Below are 17,239 nucleotides of genomic sequence, written 5' to 3' on the forward strand. Positions count from 1 at the left end.
ATGGAGCTTATATTCCAGGGGAGTGACAGGCAATAAAGCACAAAATAAACAAGAGAATTTCAGATATCGACAAAGGTAGGATAAAGGGACGGAGAGTGACTGTCCTTCCTTTAGGTTCCTGGGTCTGAGGTGGGCCTCTTTGGGAAGGGGACAGGAGCACAGGAAGCTGAGGTTGCAAAGGGGCTGGTCACATGAGGGTCTGAAGCAGTGATGTCCTGTAGAACTTGCTGCATGCTGAAGATGTTGCATATCATGCTGTCCAGTATGTGTGGCCATGACTCTCATGGCTACTGTGGCTGGTACAGCTGAGGAACTGAGTTTTAAATTATATTTAATATTAATAACTTCATGTGTTAATAGCTACTCTCTTGGACAGTGCAAGATCTAGAGAAAGGCCTTGCAAGGAGAGGCCTTGCAAAGGTCCTGAGGACATGGGGCCCCTGAAAACCCAGCATGGGATCTGGTCTGGAAGCTGGGCCCAGTCTTCAAAGAGCAAATCTGGAAAACTTACAATTGCTTCCTGCCTCTGTTTTGTGAGCCCCTGGAGAACCTACAGAGGAACAACAGTTAACCAGATGAGAACGAAAAGCTCCTGCCCAACAAAAAACCTGCTTCCTTTTCTAGGAAGGGCTCATTCCCACATCGTCTGACTCACAACTCTTGACTGGTTTCCTCTGCTCACAGGCAGGGCTGGCCTTTGTCTTGCAGGATGTAGCCATTACATAGATCTTGCTTGTTCATTCTGGGAACGAATCCTGTGTTTGTTCTTTCCTTGAAGCTTTTTGTAATGAGAGGCTGGAATCTCTACAATTTTTCTTTTAAGGGGATCTCTAAAGAGCCTCTTTAGAGAGGTGATGAGGTGAAAGAGGAGTGTGAAAAAGCTGACTTAAAACTCAACATTCAAAATACTAAGATCATACATCCAGTCCCATCACTTTATGGCAAACAGCAGGGGAAAAAGTGAAAACAGTGACAGATTTTTGTTTTCTTGGGTTCCAAAATCACTGCAGACAGTGACTGCAGCCATAAAATTAAGACACTTGCTCCTTGGAAGGAAAGCTATGACAAACCTAGACAGCATATTAAAAAACAGAGATATCATTTTGCCAACAAAGGTCTGTATAGTCAAAGCTGTGGTTTTCCCAGTAGTCATGTATGGATGTGAGAGTTTTACCATAAAGAAGGCTGAGCACTGAAGAACGGATGCTTTAGAATTATGGTGTTAGAGAGGACTCTTGAGAGTCCCTTGGACTGCAAGGAGATCAAACCAATCAACCCTAAAGGACATCAACCCTGAATATTGATTAGAAAGACTGATGCTGAAGTCAAAGCTCCAATACTTTGGCCATCTGATTCGAAGAGCCAACTCATTTTAAAAGACCCTGATGCTGGGAAGGATTGAGGGCAGAAGGAGAAGGGGGCAACAGAGGACGAGATGGTTGGATGGCATCACTGACTCAATGCACATGAATTTGAGCAAACTCCGGGAGATAGAGGACAGGGAAGGATGTCGTTCTGCAGTCCATGGGGTTGCAGTTTCGGACATGGCTTAGAGACTGAACAACGACAATTCTGCATTCTTCTTACTTCCCTCCAGTTATCTCAGGGGTCAAGGCTCCAACTTTTCTGGCTTAGCTATTCCCTCCAACCCCCTGTCACAAGCTAGGATGGCATAATCAGTCCTGGTTATAAAGAGAAACTGGTCTTTGGAAATAGTTTTACCCTGAATTGCCACTTCTGTTGAAAAGGTTATGAAGGAAAAGAGGAAAGGAAACGAGTGGGAAAAAAAGACTCCAGGAATGTTTGCAGTGGTTTTCTCACATGCCGTGTGTGTGCTGGGATCTCTTAGGCCGTGGAAACCTCTGTACCTCTTGGCCAAGAATTGGGCTATTCACTCTTGCCTGGAAAATCCCATGGATGGAAGAGCCTGGTGGGCTGCAGTCCATGGGGTCGCTAGGAGTCAGACGCGACTGAGCGACTTCACTTTTCACTTTCATGCCTTGGAGAAAGAAATGGCAACCCACTCCAGTATTCTTGCCTGGAGAATCCCGGGGACAGAGGAGCCTAGTGGGCTGCTATCTAAGGGGTGGCACAGAGTCGGACACGACTGAAGCGACTTAGCAGCAGCAGTAGCAGCAGCAAGCAGCTTCTGGCTTATCCCGGCAGAGTGGAGGAGGGAGTGGATGCCGCAGGGACCAGCTCTGCCTCTCCAGTGCAGGGGGGGATTCGGCTCCAGCAAGATTTTCAGCCAAACACAGAGGTGAAGTAGCCCGTCCAGGGTTAGTGTGCTGCAGGTTAGAGGAGGCCCAGCTGTGGTCTCTAGTCCAGGCCTGGCGTGGATTAGTCATTGTGCTTGCACATCCCATGGGAGGTGCAGTTACTTAGTCCCCCTCTGAAGGGTGCGAGAGACTGAGTCTGTGGGCCCAGGCCTGCTTCTGGGGGTTGAGCTATGACTGTCGTTTCCCTTCGGCCTTGCCTAGCCGTCTGCAGTTAACAGAGAGTTCCCCCTCCCCACCCCCAGACCTGCATGGGAAAGGGAAAGAGGCTGCTTTTTTTTTGTTTTTAATTGGAGGATAATTGCTTTACAATGTTCTATATGTCTGCGTTTCTATTCCTGCCCTGCAGATAGGTTCATCAGTTCTGTTTTTCTTGATTCCATGTATTTGGGTTCATGTATGATATTCATTTTTCTCTTTCTGACTTACTTCACTCTGGCATGACAGACTCTAGATTCTTCTACTTCTCTGCTGATGACCCAATTTCATTCCTTTTTATGGCTGAGTAATATTCCATTATATATATGTACAACAGTGTGTACACATACCATACGAGAAGCGGTCCCCTGCCGATGACCTTGATCTCTCTGGTCAGAAGTCTGAGGTCCTAAAATGGGCCTTTGTTGACCCCTGAACAGTGTGCTGGCTCCTCCACCTACCTTGTGCAGGTGCCTTCCTGGCATACAAGTGTGAAAACACACCTGCATCTTGCACTTGGGCCTCCACAAGAGAACATGGATGCCTCCCTCCTCCAGGTGCCTTGCCCTTACATTCTCGCATAATGGTTCTCCAACAGAGAAGTGCCTGCTATGGCAAGGAGCCTTGATGGACAATTTAATATAAGGGAGTTCACTGAAAAGTCCTTATGCGCTAGATGGTACAGTATGCTTGTCCAGCTGAATTCAGTTTGTCCCTGAAAAAATTTTTTCCCCGGAAAAATAAATGTGCTTATTAAAGAAAAATTGGAACATTTACCCAAGGAGAAAGGAGGAAGCAATGACCTAAGAATCCACCATCTAAACTCAGCTGCCCTTGTTACTATTTTGGTGTGGTCTCTGATAGTATTTTTTCTTTCTACCTAAGGGTTGTTTTGCCTTTTACATGTCTATAACCATAACATATATACAATTCTGTGCACTGTTGTTTTTTTTTAATTAAAAAACTTTTAATTGAATTTTAGTTTATTTACACTGTTGTGTTAGTTTCTGTTATACAGTGAAGTGATTCAGTTATATATACATACTTTTATATATCTTTCCATTATAGTTTATTACAAGATATTGAATATAGTTCCCTATGCTATACAGTAGGCCCTTGTTGATTTTTTGTATAGCAGTGTGTATCTGCTAATTCCAAACTCCTCATTTATCCTTCCCACCCCTTTTTCCTTTGGTTACCCTAAATTTGTTTTCTGTATCTGTGACTCTGTTTCTGTTTTATAAATAAGTTCATTTGTATCATTTTTTTTAGATTCCACATGAAGTGGTATCATGTTTTTTGTCTTTGTTCGACTTACTTCGCTCAGTATGATACTCTCTGGGTTTATCCATGTTGCCACAAATGGCAGTATCTCATTCTTTTTAGGGCTGAGTAGTGCTCTTGCCTGGAAGATCCCATGGACGGAGGATCCTGGCAGGCTGCAGTCCAGCGGGTCGCTAAGAGTCGGACACCACTGAGCGACTTCACTTTCACTTTTCACTTTCATGCATTGGAGAAGGAAATGGCACCCCACTCCAGTGTTCTTGCCTGGAGAATCCCAGGGACGGGGGAGCCTGGTGGGCTGCCGTCTATGGGGTCGCACAGAGTCGGACATGACTGAAGCGACTTAGCAGCAGTAGCAGTATTCCATTCTGCACAAACCGCCCCCCCCTCCATCTTTTACATCCATTCATCTGTCAATGGACATTTAGGTTGCTTCCGTATCTTGGCTATTGTAAATAGTGCTGCTGTGAAAATTGGGGTGCCTGTATCTTTTCAAATTAGAGTTTTTGTCTTTTCTGGGTATATGCCCAGGAGCGAGATTGCTGGATCATATGATAATTCTACTTTTAGTTTTTTACAGAACCTGGTTTTTAACATTCAATAGTAAGTAGATTATAGACTTCACTTTGCATGGCTATATGTTATGCCCTTAAGTTCCTGTGTGCTTAGCACTTGGATGTTTTGAGCTCTGAGGACTCTGCAGGGGCTGGTGGCCACACGCTGAGTCATTGATGAAGCCAGGGGCCATGAAGCAATGCTTCCCACCTCCCTATTCTTAATCTTCCGCTGCCTTCACCATTCACCATGGGCTGTACACGCCTTCCGGGTGTGTCTCATGTTGCACTACTGTGTGTAGCCCCTCCCCCACCTCCACTGAGGGTCACTACACCACCTGGTTTGGGATGTTGCTCCTGGAGCAGAGGCCACATGATCCCCTTCCATCGTGTCACCTCAAGGAACTCATAGTCTCATAATAAACAGCAGCATTTCATCTGGGATAGAATTGCCTCCTGCTTCTTCCAGCCCAGGGCCCCTGAACCCTTCCCATCCACTTGGTGCTGGCTTGGTAGCAGGAGAAAGGCAGAGCCTTAGATCCGGGTTTGGGGAGATGTGTGTGGTGGAGCACTTTGTAGTAAACCCTTATCCTAAGCAAGTCCCGAGTGTAATGAGATGAGACAACAGACAAGAGGAAGGGCAAAATGTGGCTCCACCTCGCACCTTGAGGAGGACTAGTTGATTTTGGGAGGGGCCCAGGCCTGAGCGGAAATGCAGCTGCGGCCAGGCTGGCTGGATCCTGTGCGGCAGGATCTGGGACTGGCTCCTTTAGGTGTCTGTGACTGAGTGGGCGGCAGAGAGCCAGGGTGCCTGGGGCAGCCTGTGGGCTATGACTAAATTAGGAAGAAGGAGCCCTCGGGCTCTCAGGGAGCTCAGTGGGCAAGTGGGCGGTGGACCGGCCTCTGGTGGGCAGCTGTTCAGGCAGGCAAGAGTGGCCTTCACTTCAACTCGCCAGTGGCTGCAGGAACGTCACACCCTGAGTGTGTGAAGAAGAGCCTCCGCGAAGCTGATGACCATCCCCATCCCCACCCCGATCCCCACCTAGGAGTCTCAGGCAAACAACGCCGTGAGCTTTCATCCCTCAGCCTTTAAGCTCTTTTGGGAAGGTTTTACCTTGCAAAACGCCTACCCTCCTGAATAGTTTTGCGCAGGGATTATATAGGATTCTGGGCATCACAGATGAACATCAGATGGTCCAGACAGGACAAAGGGGCGATGGCAGCTCTGTTTAACCTGGCAACGAGGCATCTGCAGACAGCAGCATTTGACTTAGAAAGTCATGAGAATGTTTCCTTGGTTTGATTAAGTATAATAAAGAGAAGAGGAGGAAAACTGGCAGGAGAATGGTGACTCCTGGGGAGACAAGTGAGCAACTTAACTTCCTAAGTAATTAAACAGTAAATCAGGCAAGTCCATCAGGGGACCCATGGTCTCTGGTCAGTGCCTCACAGAGAGGGCTTCTTGCCTTTGTTCTCTTTTCTTCCTTTCTTCCTTCTTTCCACGCTCCCCCCTCCACCCCCGCTTTTGGTGTCATATTTTTTGCAAGACTTTTAGAGGTACTTAGCTGTAGGATATTTTCTCAGCTGCAGCACTATTGCCCTCTTGGACTCGTAGTCCTTGTTTATGGGTCTGTCCTGAGCATTGTAGGATTTTAGCAGCACCACTGGCCTCTGTCCAGTAGATACCAGTAGGGCTCCCAATTCTGAAACAAAATGTCTACAGTGTACCCTGGGGGACATTCACCCCCAGTTACCGGCCCCTGCGTATAGCAGAAGACAGCCGGTTCTTCCTGCTGAAAAATGTTGCAGTTACAACTTGGGATGGTGAAATGATGAGTCACTTCACTCCATCTCCTCTTGCTTCACAAAAGTTTTATAAAGAGAGGCCAGCCAATCAGGAGGTTTGTGGGTTGGGAGTCAGTGTGACCACGCTGTCTGAGGCGGCTGCATTGCTAAGCGTCGTTATGGGGTCCTTTGGGGGTTCTTCAGGACCAGACCCAGAGTCAAAAACAAGCAAATAAACAAAGCACTCTCATCACCGCCACCCACAAAAAATAGGAAAGTAAACCAGAACTGAAGGCTTTGGAATTTTATTAAAAATGGCCTCATGATTAGCACCAGACTCCCTCCTTCAGAAGCGGTCTTAGGCATCCTGTCTGCGTAGAGCTGGCCTGGGCATTGATATGTGAAGAGGCTGAGAACATGTGGTATAAACATCGACTGATATTGTTTGCCATTTACACTCAGCATGTGTAATGCCACAGGAATTGCTCCTGGCGGCATGTGACTCTGCTTCCAGCCGGGTGTGCGGTGCCCGGGGTGCTCCTTCTCTTTCGCTGGCCGCCTTGCTGGCGTCCCCCCTCCTCTGCCCCCTTCCCAGACTCCGGAGAGTCTAAGCGGACGCTTGTCATGATTGGCATGCGGAAAGCTGGTAGAATGTCATCGGAATTTTCTAGGGAGGCACACGCGCAACACCCAAAATGACTCCTGGCTTCGGTGGCCTCAGGTGAGCCTTCCATGCCAGGAGCCCTGGTCTTTTTCAGAAAGGTAAGGTTGCATGACGTCATCCTACCTTTCCCCAGCCCAAGCGGGAAATCAAGGGTTGGGTTTTTTTTTTTAGTTCTCTAGTCCGGGCTGCACTTTAGACCGTGTTCTTGGCGCTAAGCATTTGTGCATGAGTATGCGATTTGTGTGGATCCCCACCCCCTTCTGTTTAAAAAAGTTGTAATAAATGATTCATAATGGCAGGGGTAACATGTGACCTAAAACAGCTCCTCATGACCCCAGTGAAATCACCGATCCCAATGTCAAGGAAGTCTAGATGCTCTTTTTACGCTGGTTACTAAACTCTTTTATAAAGAAAAGTTGCGTGGCTACGGGAAAACAGATTGCGTTGTCACCAGATCGGAGGGAATGGAAGGGGACATTTTCGATATCCCAAAACCTTATGAATTATGAGGGTCTCTGAAGGTTGAGGTTTGTTGTGTTCGTTGCTGGAACTTGTCGATGATGGAAAATGAACTTTAAGGCATTTGAAAGGTCCCGTGTCTGTTGAGTGCAGTCAGACTCATGAACCCGAGGGGAGTGCGGTGTTAGGATTCACGAGCAGGGGTGTTTTGCCAGAAAAGCATGCTCGCAAGTCGCTTCTGAGCACCTCTGCAGGAGCTGTGATACACATTTCAGCAACTTCAGATATCTTTAAATTACAAAGCAAAACTATATTACCAGTCCCCAAGCAAGTACATAAACTTATGTCCTGAGGTTCAGGGGACATAGTTGGACATGGATGTGATGATCTGTTAGCAGGCTCAAGCACAACCAAACATGACTCACCTCATTTCTTCATCTGATGCAATTAAAAGTCGCTTGGACGCATTTGAGAGAGGAATACTGGTTCTCTGCTTACCAGTGTGTCAGAGCAAATCCACACTCTGGTTAAATGGCGTGTATGATGTGTCTTACATTGCGGGAATTTTTTTAACCTTAAAAAAATCCAGATGTTATCTTTGCTATTGGTTTCTGCCTTACATGCATTGGAATCTTTTTTTTTTTTCCCCTCCTTTCTTTTTGTGCCCTTTTTTGTCAAGATGTTAGAAAACTGAAGGGGAGAGGGTTAATATTTTCACACACTCACCCCTCCCCTACACACATACACTAACAGCTGCCACGTATGATTTTGTGGAATTTGATATTTTGAACAAAATGACTTCCTTATTTTCCAGAGTAATATAATAATCAATTTTACCATAGAGGACTGTGTACATGTCAAGCCTTGGCTTCCCCTAATTAGCAATGGATGGGGTGGCAGGGGAAAGGGCTGGAGAACAGTTTTGAGTGAAAAGCCAGCCATTGGGTTTTAACCATTCCTACTTGCCTCAGCCGAGGCAGTTCTCAATCTTGCTTGGATCTGAACCACAGGTTTAATTTGCGGTGATCTGAGAAAATGGCTCCAAGGGCACGCACACGTGTAACCGAGATGGGCCTGTCCCTCTGTTGCTGCTTTTTGTCTTTCATCCTCTCTCCACAGCTTAGTAAAATAGAGACAAAACTCAGAAGTCACCCACATAGAATATTCTCTGCCTTGGGGGGCACCTATGTTTTGTCGGCTGTAGTCAGAAAGGTTTTTTAAGGCACCAGAAATTTCTCTCCATTTTCTCAAACAAATAGTTATATGGTGTATTTATAAAGTCCCATCCATAATACTCTCATTTACTCTAAGGAATTTAGAAGAATTAAACAATGCACATTCCCACAACACGAGGAAACGTATACCTCAGACTCCACAATGAATCACTTAGCATATTCTGCTAAGGTCTCTGTTCCCATGGGCTTAGAGACAATCGTAAATCCAAGTGAGTTGAATAAGTGTTTGTTCACCGCCTCTAATTTGCCCGGCACTGAGCCAGACAGACACTCAGGAATTTGAAAGATTTTAGGATGTGGATGATGTCTTCAAGGTGCTTATCATTTAGAAAGCAAGAATCATACGCCAGCAAACCTCACCCAGCTTCCTACAGCAAAAATTATTTATATACTTTGCGACAAGTCTTGCCACAAAAAATATTTTTTGAATTGTGTGAAAGATGCTTCAGTCTAGCTAAGAAATATTGATCGATTGCCCACTGTGTTTGTGACCCTTTGTGGGCTTATAAAAATTTCAATGTTTATTCATAAGTACAATTTAAGACACATGGACATGTTTTTTGTAGTGACAAAAATGGCTTGTGGGGATCAAGGTAAAGAAGAACAGATTGATAGTATTCCTTTAGAGACTGGTGAATCTCAAACTTTGTTTCTGATTCCTCTGAAATCTCCTGGGGTAGCTATTAAAAAATCCCAATGCCTAGGGTGAAAAGAAATCTCTGGAAATGGGGCCCAAGTATCAGTATTCTAAAAAACACCCCGAGTAATTGCTATACCATTGAAATCTAGCGATACAGATGATTTTATCAAAAACTTTGTTTTTAAGTCTAGGGTGAGTTTGGAAGGTAGGCTTTCTCATAATGATGATGTCGCTTGACTAAAGAACTTTTGACATACTGGAGTCTGATCCTCTGTCCTCTGCATCATTGAACTCAGGGTAAATGGAGGTATGCTTTCTTCCTAGTCAACAAAGTTAACATAACACTGAGCCAGTCAATCCACTAAATTACCTGAGGTTTGTGAACCTTGAACATTTTGATTGCAGGAGGTCAAATGTTGTTGAACGTGCCGACTGAATCTCTTAAAGGAAGTTAGGTATAAGAATAACCACATTTTTGCAGTGTCTAAAACCCCCACAGAAAAGGAAGCCCCTTCTTGGGGTACTGCACAATTAGTAGATAGAAGTGGCTCCTAAAAAAATACAACTGCTACTAAATTCTTTATAACTCACCACCATAGATTCTTAGAGTTGGAAGGTCAATTCAAGCTTGTCTTCTTAAGTGGTTCTGAAAGTGCAGCATCAGTTATCACCTGGACTTGTTAGAAACACAAATTCTCAGGTCCCAACTCAGATCTCCTAAGATAGAAACTGGGAGTGAGCCCAGCATTTGTGTTTTGAAACTTTCCTGATTCCGCTTCCCCCAACACCTGAAAATCACTGCTCTGGTTTCACTTTGTCATTTTACAGACATATCTGTTAAGCAGAGGTTAAGTGCCCCGAAATTACCCAGGACTAGAGAAGCAGTAGAGGCTAGAAACTCAGATTTCTCAGGGCCAAAATCTGTCTACACCGTGGCCAGATCATCCTCACTTTTCTGTGTATCATGAGTAACAGCTTTAGGAAAACGCCCACCATCCTAAAATCACAAAGCGTAAAGGAGCTTTAAATGTTGTCTCATTTGGCCCTCCCATTTCACAGATGAGAAAACTGAGGTCTGCAGGGCGAATTGATTGCAATAAGATGTACAATTATTCATGGCAGAGCCTGTCCAAGGAGTGGGTTGACTTACCGACAAAAACTGTCTCTCTTGGCATCCTGCCTAAATACCCCATAACACCTCTTCGGTTTCATAGGGACTCCTAGTATTTAGCTTAAATTACACTGATTAAAATGTCCAGGGTAACAGTCAGGCAACTCTAGGAAAGGACCAGCTTTATTTGAGTAAGAATTTAAATTCTTTAAAATTAAACTTTTATTGTGATTTAATATTAACTTGAATTTTATAATCCTCCTTGTACACTTACCAGAAAAAATCAGTGATATAAACTGAAAATAAAATTTAGAAAACATAGGGAGCATTCCTGGAGCATGTGTTTCATCTCAGAATCGTGTAGATTAGACACATAGCTCCTCAGATCACACACTGAAATTGCATTTTCTTCACATTTAGTTAAAAGGAAAAATGTGGCAACAAGTCTGTTTGTTGACTATTTTAGAATTCTATCCTTGATGTGGATGGTGGTTATTTACATAATTTTGACAGTGTTCAAAGACTGAGTCTAATCCACATTCTCCACGGAGCTTCATCTTCAAAGCCTTGTAGCAGCGCACATGAAGCACTTAGCCAGGAAACAAATTGAGAATGTGATACACAGCTATTATCTCCGCACGCATACGCACGGAGCAGGTGTGTACAAGTATGGGTGTGTTTATTGGTTCCACACACCTACTGTGTGCCAGGCACTATGACATGAAATGGACACATAATTACTGCTTTCAAAATGACCGTGGGGTATTAGATGAGGACATGAGATGAGTGATTGAGTAGATAATTATCAGTGAGGGTGGTAGGAGTTAGAACGGAGTGTAATTGAGGCTTCATAGAACTGCAGGGCATTATGGGGGATGACAGAGGAGACACCAGCACACACTGGAGGGGGGCAGAAGTCAGAGAAGGCTGCCTGGAGGAGGTGCCATGTGAGCTGCATGTTGAAGGATGGCAGTTACCCAGGTGAGGGGGAGTAGGGAGGAGGTGGTCCAGGGGGAAGGAGCGGTATATGCAAAGGTGTTCATGTCTGTGTACACACTGTTCTTCACTGGGGCTAGTGACCTATAAACCCCTAAATACTTCATTTGCATGTAGAAACATTATCATTTGGCTTCTTAGAGCACTTGTTTAACAGTTTTTAAACATGCATTTCAATTTTTTTTTTTTTTTGGACGTGCCCTGGCTTTGCAGGATCTTAGTTCCCTGATCAGGGATTGAACCTGGGTCACGGCAGTGAAAGTCCAGAGCCCTAAAACTGGATTGCCAGGGAATTCCCTTAAATACACATTTCAAACAGCTTGTTTTTCCATCTCAAAGACCCTGATGTTCCCCAGAAGAGTTAGTGGGTTGAGAGGTCACCATACCTTATGTCACTGAGAAAATAAAGATCTCTCCTAACCCCTATAAGTCAAATTACCCCTCAGTTTCATCCTTCACAAAATGAGTGAAATTCTGCATGCATTTCCTGAAGAATTATGTCTCAGGCAAACCAACTCCAGACCCAGAGTACTTTGAGCTTCATTTTACTGTGGAAGCCTGGTTCTGTCTATGGAATGCTTTGTAGAAGACAGCATCTTGTGGCAAGGCACTTTTGATATTTCATTTACTCAGTCTTCATGGGTGGAGTTGAGAGCTTGTCCTTGTGCAGAACTGCCTACCCAAGAAAGCAGTTAGAAGAAATTGAATTATTTCATGCCGCCTGGACTGCAACATGTCAGTCTAAACCAAGTTACATGTTTAACAACAGTAGTGTGACAATAGTTTCTTTAAAAGTATTCAGCACTTGCAGAAATAAATCCGAAGTAAGCACATCCTCTACAGGGTGATAGAGGTGGTTGACTAATAAGGGTTTCCAAATAAAGAAAATCATGTCTGAACTCTGAAAAAAAAAATAAAAAATAAATAAAAGTATTCCCAGAAGCTTAAAAATAGCTTAATTTTAGTGAGTAGTATTAATACTTATTATTATTCAGTATTATCCAACTAATATTATTACTATCATCACTGTTTTGCAGAACACCTGCACATAATGTTTGATCTTTATAACAGTTAGTAAGGCAGACATTGTTATCTCCATTTGACAGATGAGGAGATTAAACCTTAGAGTCATCAGATTTCAAAGGTGGAACAGGCCTTGGAGATCCTTTCATCCAGCTTTCTCATTTTACCAAAAAAAAAAAGAGGAAGTTGACTGATATATAATCCCACCAGAAGTAAATAGTAACTGTAGGTCCAGGCCTGGATCTTCTGATTTCCAGCTCAACAAGTTTTTCACTGTATCATGCTGCTTTTAACTTTCAGTGTGTAAAAAGAAACTTGAAAGAATATGTATTTGTTTCTTTAAGAGAAATATTGTTGAAACCAGTCTTATGTGCTGTTCTGTAAGCTCATGCAGGTATAGAAAAAGTCTCTTTTATAATTTTTCTATATATAGATAGGTAAACAAACAGATATATAGGTAAATAGATACACAAATCACATGTGGATGTTATTGGGGGAGATGAATGTGGAATTAGACTGGGCAGTCTCAAAGGGATGTCAGTTTTGTCTGTATAATTTTATTATTTTGATAAAAAATACTTGGGCTTAAAATGACTGTAATGGTAGTATTTGTTAATTTTGATTGATGAGCAATGAATTAATAAGTATTTGTTCTTTAGATTTTTGTAGTTTTAAAATTCAAAACAAATACTAATATGAAAAATAAATTAGCCCCTACAATACCATCATTTCATAAAATAAAGGATATTTTAAAGAAAGAAATTTGGTACAAAGGAAAGGAAAGAAAAACCAAAGCTAATATCTAGTTCTTGGTGGTTAAGTTGACATTCATTCTGTCTTTGCTTGAAGTCTTTTCCTGTTATGACTCTAGCAGGATGTGTATTCATTTCTCTGCTTCTGCTGCGTTATCAGTTCTTTTTTTTTTTCACATTTCAAGCACTTCTAATAACTCTGGCAGGACAGGCAGGCCCTCTCTTGTCAGTTATAAAATCGCTAGCTGCACCTTCGTGACTGCATGTCCCCCAGGTTCCAAGAATTTTAATCTGACTGATTAAAGTAGTACTGAGTACAGTGGACCAAAAAGCTGGTGATTTGATATCAGATGTGTTATTTAAAATCACATCCTGACTGTGTTCGCTAAACTTATTGTGGTTATCACTTCATGTCGTATACATATATCGAATCATTACTTGTGCACCTAAACTTATAGAACATCGCATGTTAATTCGAACCTGGGTCTTCTGCATTGCTGGCAGATTCTTTACCATCTAAGCCACCAGGGAAGCCCTATATGTTAGTTATATACCTATAAAGCTGGAAAAAAAAAATGAAACACTATGAGAAGTTGGGGGGAAAAGCACAAATTAAAGGAAATAGCTTTTTATTTTAGTAACTTTAAACAAACAACACCCCCCCCCCAAAAAAAAAAAAAAAAAAAAACTGGACTCAAGGAAATAGAGGAATGTGGTTTTATAAACTCCCTTTAATGAATGTGTAAACTGGGGATAGGGTACTGGTCGTACGTAAAAAGACCCTCATTCAAGTCCCAGCTAAGTACCTTATTTGCTGGATGCCCTCATATGATTCATCTGACCTTTTTTGGTCTCACTCAGTCTTACTATAAACTAGAAATGGTCGTATCGCTTTTACCTAACCATGTAACTGTCCTAGCAGTCAGGTAGCTAATGAGGTGAAAACATCTATTAACACTCCAACTGAAAGTCACAAAACAAAAGAGAGATAATAGGATTATGATTGCTGTTATGAATGTGTCATGGTGATATGAATCATCACATGATAATGTCATGGCTAAAACCCAAACACGGGACAATGCCAGCATGGACCCAGTCATCTCAAAATTAGTCACAGAGGCCTCTCTAGTGATAATCCAGGAGCCCTATTGTTACCAGGAAGGCAGCACTATCAAAAAAGTGTGTGATCTCACTCTTCTCCCACAAAGAAGACTCCCCTGATGCATGTTGATGGGGACGCATCTGCCACAGTGGCTGCATTAGCCCCAAGGAAGGAGGATGAAGACTGGGTTCCAGCCTCAGCTCTCCCCTCTCTAGCTGTGTTGTTGGGTTAACTTACACTTACACCAACTACTTTAGGTTTCAGTTTTCCTCTGTAGAATGAGTGAGTTAGACTCAATGACCTCTGAGATCTCTTGCTCTTACGTTTGTGATCAGATCAGATCAGTCGCTCAGTCGTGTCCGACTCTTTACGTTTGTGATAATTAGGTGCAATTTGGAATTCCGCCCCAGTATTACTGTGGTCTCATCATTGTCATCTTTGTAACCTGACATTTAGGGGCTGTTCCCAAGGGTCACATCCTGACCTAGCTTCTAAGAGTGTTATAGCAGACTTGAGAGCTTGTGATTTGAGGTTCCACTCCCAGGAAGCAATGGAAAGCCCGTCCCTGACCCTGACTATTGCTCTTGATTTGATTTGGTTGCTCTGTAAGCTGTGAGCAAAGCTGGGAAAACATTCTCTTGTGAGCTCTCTGGTCTGGATTATATTTTGTATCTTAGCACTTAAGAAGAAATGGCATATTCATTGTGGCCTGGAAAGGGAGATGAGTTGAACTGGAAGTGAATTTAAATTCCTGATTGTTTATTGTGGAAGGTATGGTGCTTACTGAAAATGTGACTGGTCCAGTTGACAAAGGTACCGCTGTGCTCTGGACTTCAGTTCTTGGCTTCTACCTCTGGATGGACGAACATTACCAGGGAAAAACTTGGTGTGAGTTCACACACATTGGTACACTACACTTAAGCCGCGCCCTTGTGTTGTTTTACGGCTTTTAAATCTATTGTTGACTACTTATCCAGTTCACCAAGCATCTGTGATTAACTCTGTGTTTTCTCCAAGTCCCCGTCCCCACCCCTGCTATTCCTCTCTCAGCACATGTCTGCATTTACTTTTTAAATTCTTTTTTTTCCCTCAGTGTTTGCATCTCTTTATGTTTTCTTTTATCTGTCTCTATCTGTCTCTAAGGAAGTTTCATCCTCTCTGCCTTGGCAGAGCTCACCTGCCATTTGCCCTGCTGATGACTATGATGCTGGTGATGATAGTAATATTAGTTATGGTAACAACAGTGGTAAGAAGACCAGCAGTGGTGCTGGTCTCTGCTGCATTGGTTTAGTGGCTGCTTACTGTATGTAGGAGCTGTGCAGAACAGTTTATGTCTACCCTGTCATTTAACTCTCAGAACAAACCTATAGCTTAGACATAACCATCTTTACTTTAACAATGAGAACTGAGGCTGAGAGAGAATAAATATTTGCTCATAGTCACTAGCTGATATGTGGCAAACTGAAATTCATATCCAAGTGATACAAACTCTGAAACCTGTGCCCTTAGCCTCTGGGCAATGCTCTTTACATCCCTACCCGCCATATGCGATGCAGAGCGCAGGCACATTGGTATGGTTGAAAGTGAAAGTCACTCAGTTGTGTCTGACTCTTTGTGACCCCATGGATTATACAGTTCATGGAATTCACCAGGCCAAAATACTGGAGTGGGTAGCCTTTCCCTTCTCCAGGGGATCTTCCCAACCCAGGGATTGAACCCAGGTCTCCTGCATTGCAGGCAGATTCTTTACCAGCTGAGCCACAAGGGAAGCCCAAGAATACTGGAGTGGTTAGCCTATCCCTTTTCCAGACGATCTTCCCTACCCAGGAATCGAATCCATGTCTCCTGCATTGCAGGTGGATTCTTTACCAACTGAGCTATCAGGGAAGTCCTTGGTATGGTTCAGCCCTTGGTACACCCCAATATGTACTCCATTAATATGGCTGAATCAATTTTACCTCTTTCTACTTTGAATCCTAGTGGCAAGGAGGTTATCTCCATGGATGTGGGTGATAAATATCACTTCCTCTATAAAGGAACGTTTTCTGAAAAGGAAGAATATGTTGTGATCACACAGAAGATGTTCTCTTTCCAATAATCTTTGGCCAATGCCACGCCTTTACATCTGTAAGTGCCAAATAATTTACAGAGCGTTCTGACAGCTCCTTACTGAACCCCGAATCAGTCCTCAAGATATAAATGAGGAAAGACTGTAAGTTCTCTTTTCATGGTTGAGGACACTGAGGCTCAGAGAGATAAGCTCTGTTGTCCACTGTGACGCAGCTGATAAGCGCTGAGTTAGGGCTGGATCCCCTGGTTCCTACCCCGGTTCGTAAAGGGCAGCCCACAGCCCAATATGTACTCATTGTACACTCACCTCCCCTCCAGGTGAAAGGAGACCAGAGAACTGTATCTGTAATAAAGAACTTTTTCTCCTGGGGGATAATGAGTGTCTGGCATAATAAAGCCAGTTCTCAGTACAGCAAAATTGGCTTGTTAGGTGCTGAGAATTGAAAGGCGTTGCTTAGAAACTCTCTCAGGTGAGGGCCAAGACATTCTGTCCCCTCTCACAGGAGCACCTGCGTGGTCAGCTTTGGATCTGCAAACCTGCAGGATGTTGGGTCCCTTACTCTTGTGGGGACTCTTCCCCGGCACCCTATTCACACTTTGTGATCACAATGCATGGCTTTTAGTCTACCCAGGATCGGGGAGCATTCTGCTTCCTGAATCTCCAGGAAACAGGTCTCTTTGATCAGCAGGTACTCGCACCAAAGTGACCGCCCGAACTTTCCTTGAGTGACCCCTTGCCTCCAGCTGACGAAGCTGGAGTGTAACAGGGGACTCTTGATTTGATGTGGGACCACGGAGGGAACCATCCAGATTACTTGCAGATGGTTCTAGTAGGCTGCTTTTCTTTTTACCTTATTATTTTTATTAAGCACCTAAAGGAAATGCATTGGTTCATGGAAAGAAAAGTCCAAGCAGATTCAGGGTTCATGGAAAGAGAAGTCCAAGCACGGCTCAAGGCAACTCCCAGAGTGGACTGGCCCATCTCCAGGCCAGTGTCTGTTGGTTAGCTTTATTCTCAGGCAGTCTCTCCTTAAGCGGTAGCTTAAATTGAGCCAGTTTAGCAACCCAGGCATGGCCTGACAAGATGACG

The 17,239-nt window shown here is 43.7% G+C and overlaps 1 protein-coding gene across 3 annotated transcripts in view; it reads left to right on the forward strand.

Annotated features, from left to right (window-relative positions):
• RBM20 (RNA binding motif protein 20) overlaps positions 1–17,239 on the forward strand; it is a 197,386-nt gene that overhangs the window by 116,430 nt on the left and 63,717 nt on the right. Inside the window, exon 1 of one of the 3 annotated variants that reach the window (XM_005225744.5) lies at positions 6,574–6,859. The exons of the other annotated variants lie outside the window; for them this stretch is intronic. The gene's annotated coding sequence lies outside the window, so the exon portion shown is untranslated. Of the gene's footprint in view, positions 1–6,573; positions 6,860–17,239 lie in introns of those variants that run through there. 3 annotated transcript variants of the gene reach the window in all.

This window comes from Bos taurus, chromosome 26, assembly GCF_002263795.3.
Source record: "Bos taurus isolate L1 Dominette 01449 registration number 42190680 breed Hereford chromosome 26, ARS-UCD2.0, whole genome shotgun sequence".
NCBI classification, from domain to species: Eukaryota; Metazoa; Chordata; class Mammalia; order Artiodactyla; family Bovidae; genus Bos; species Bos taurus.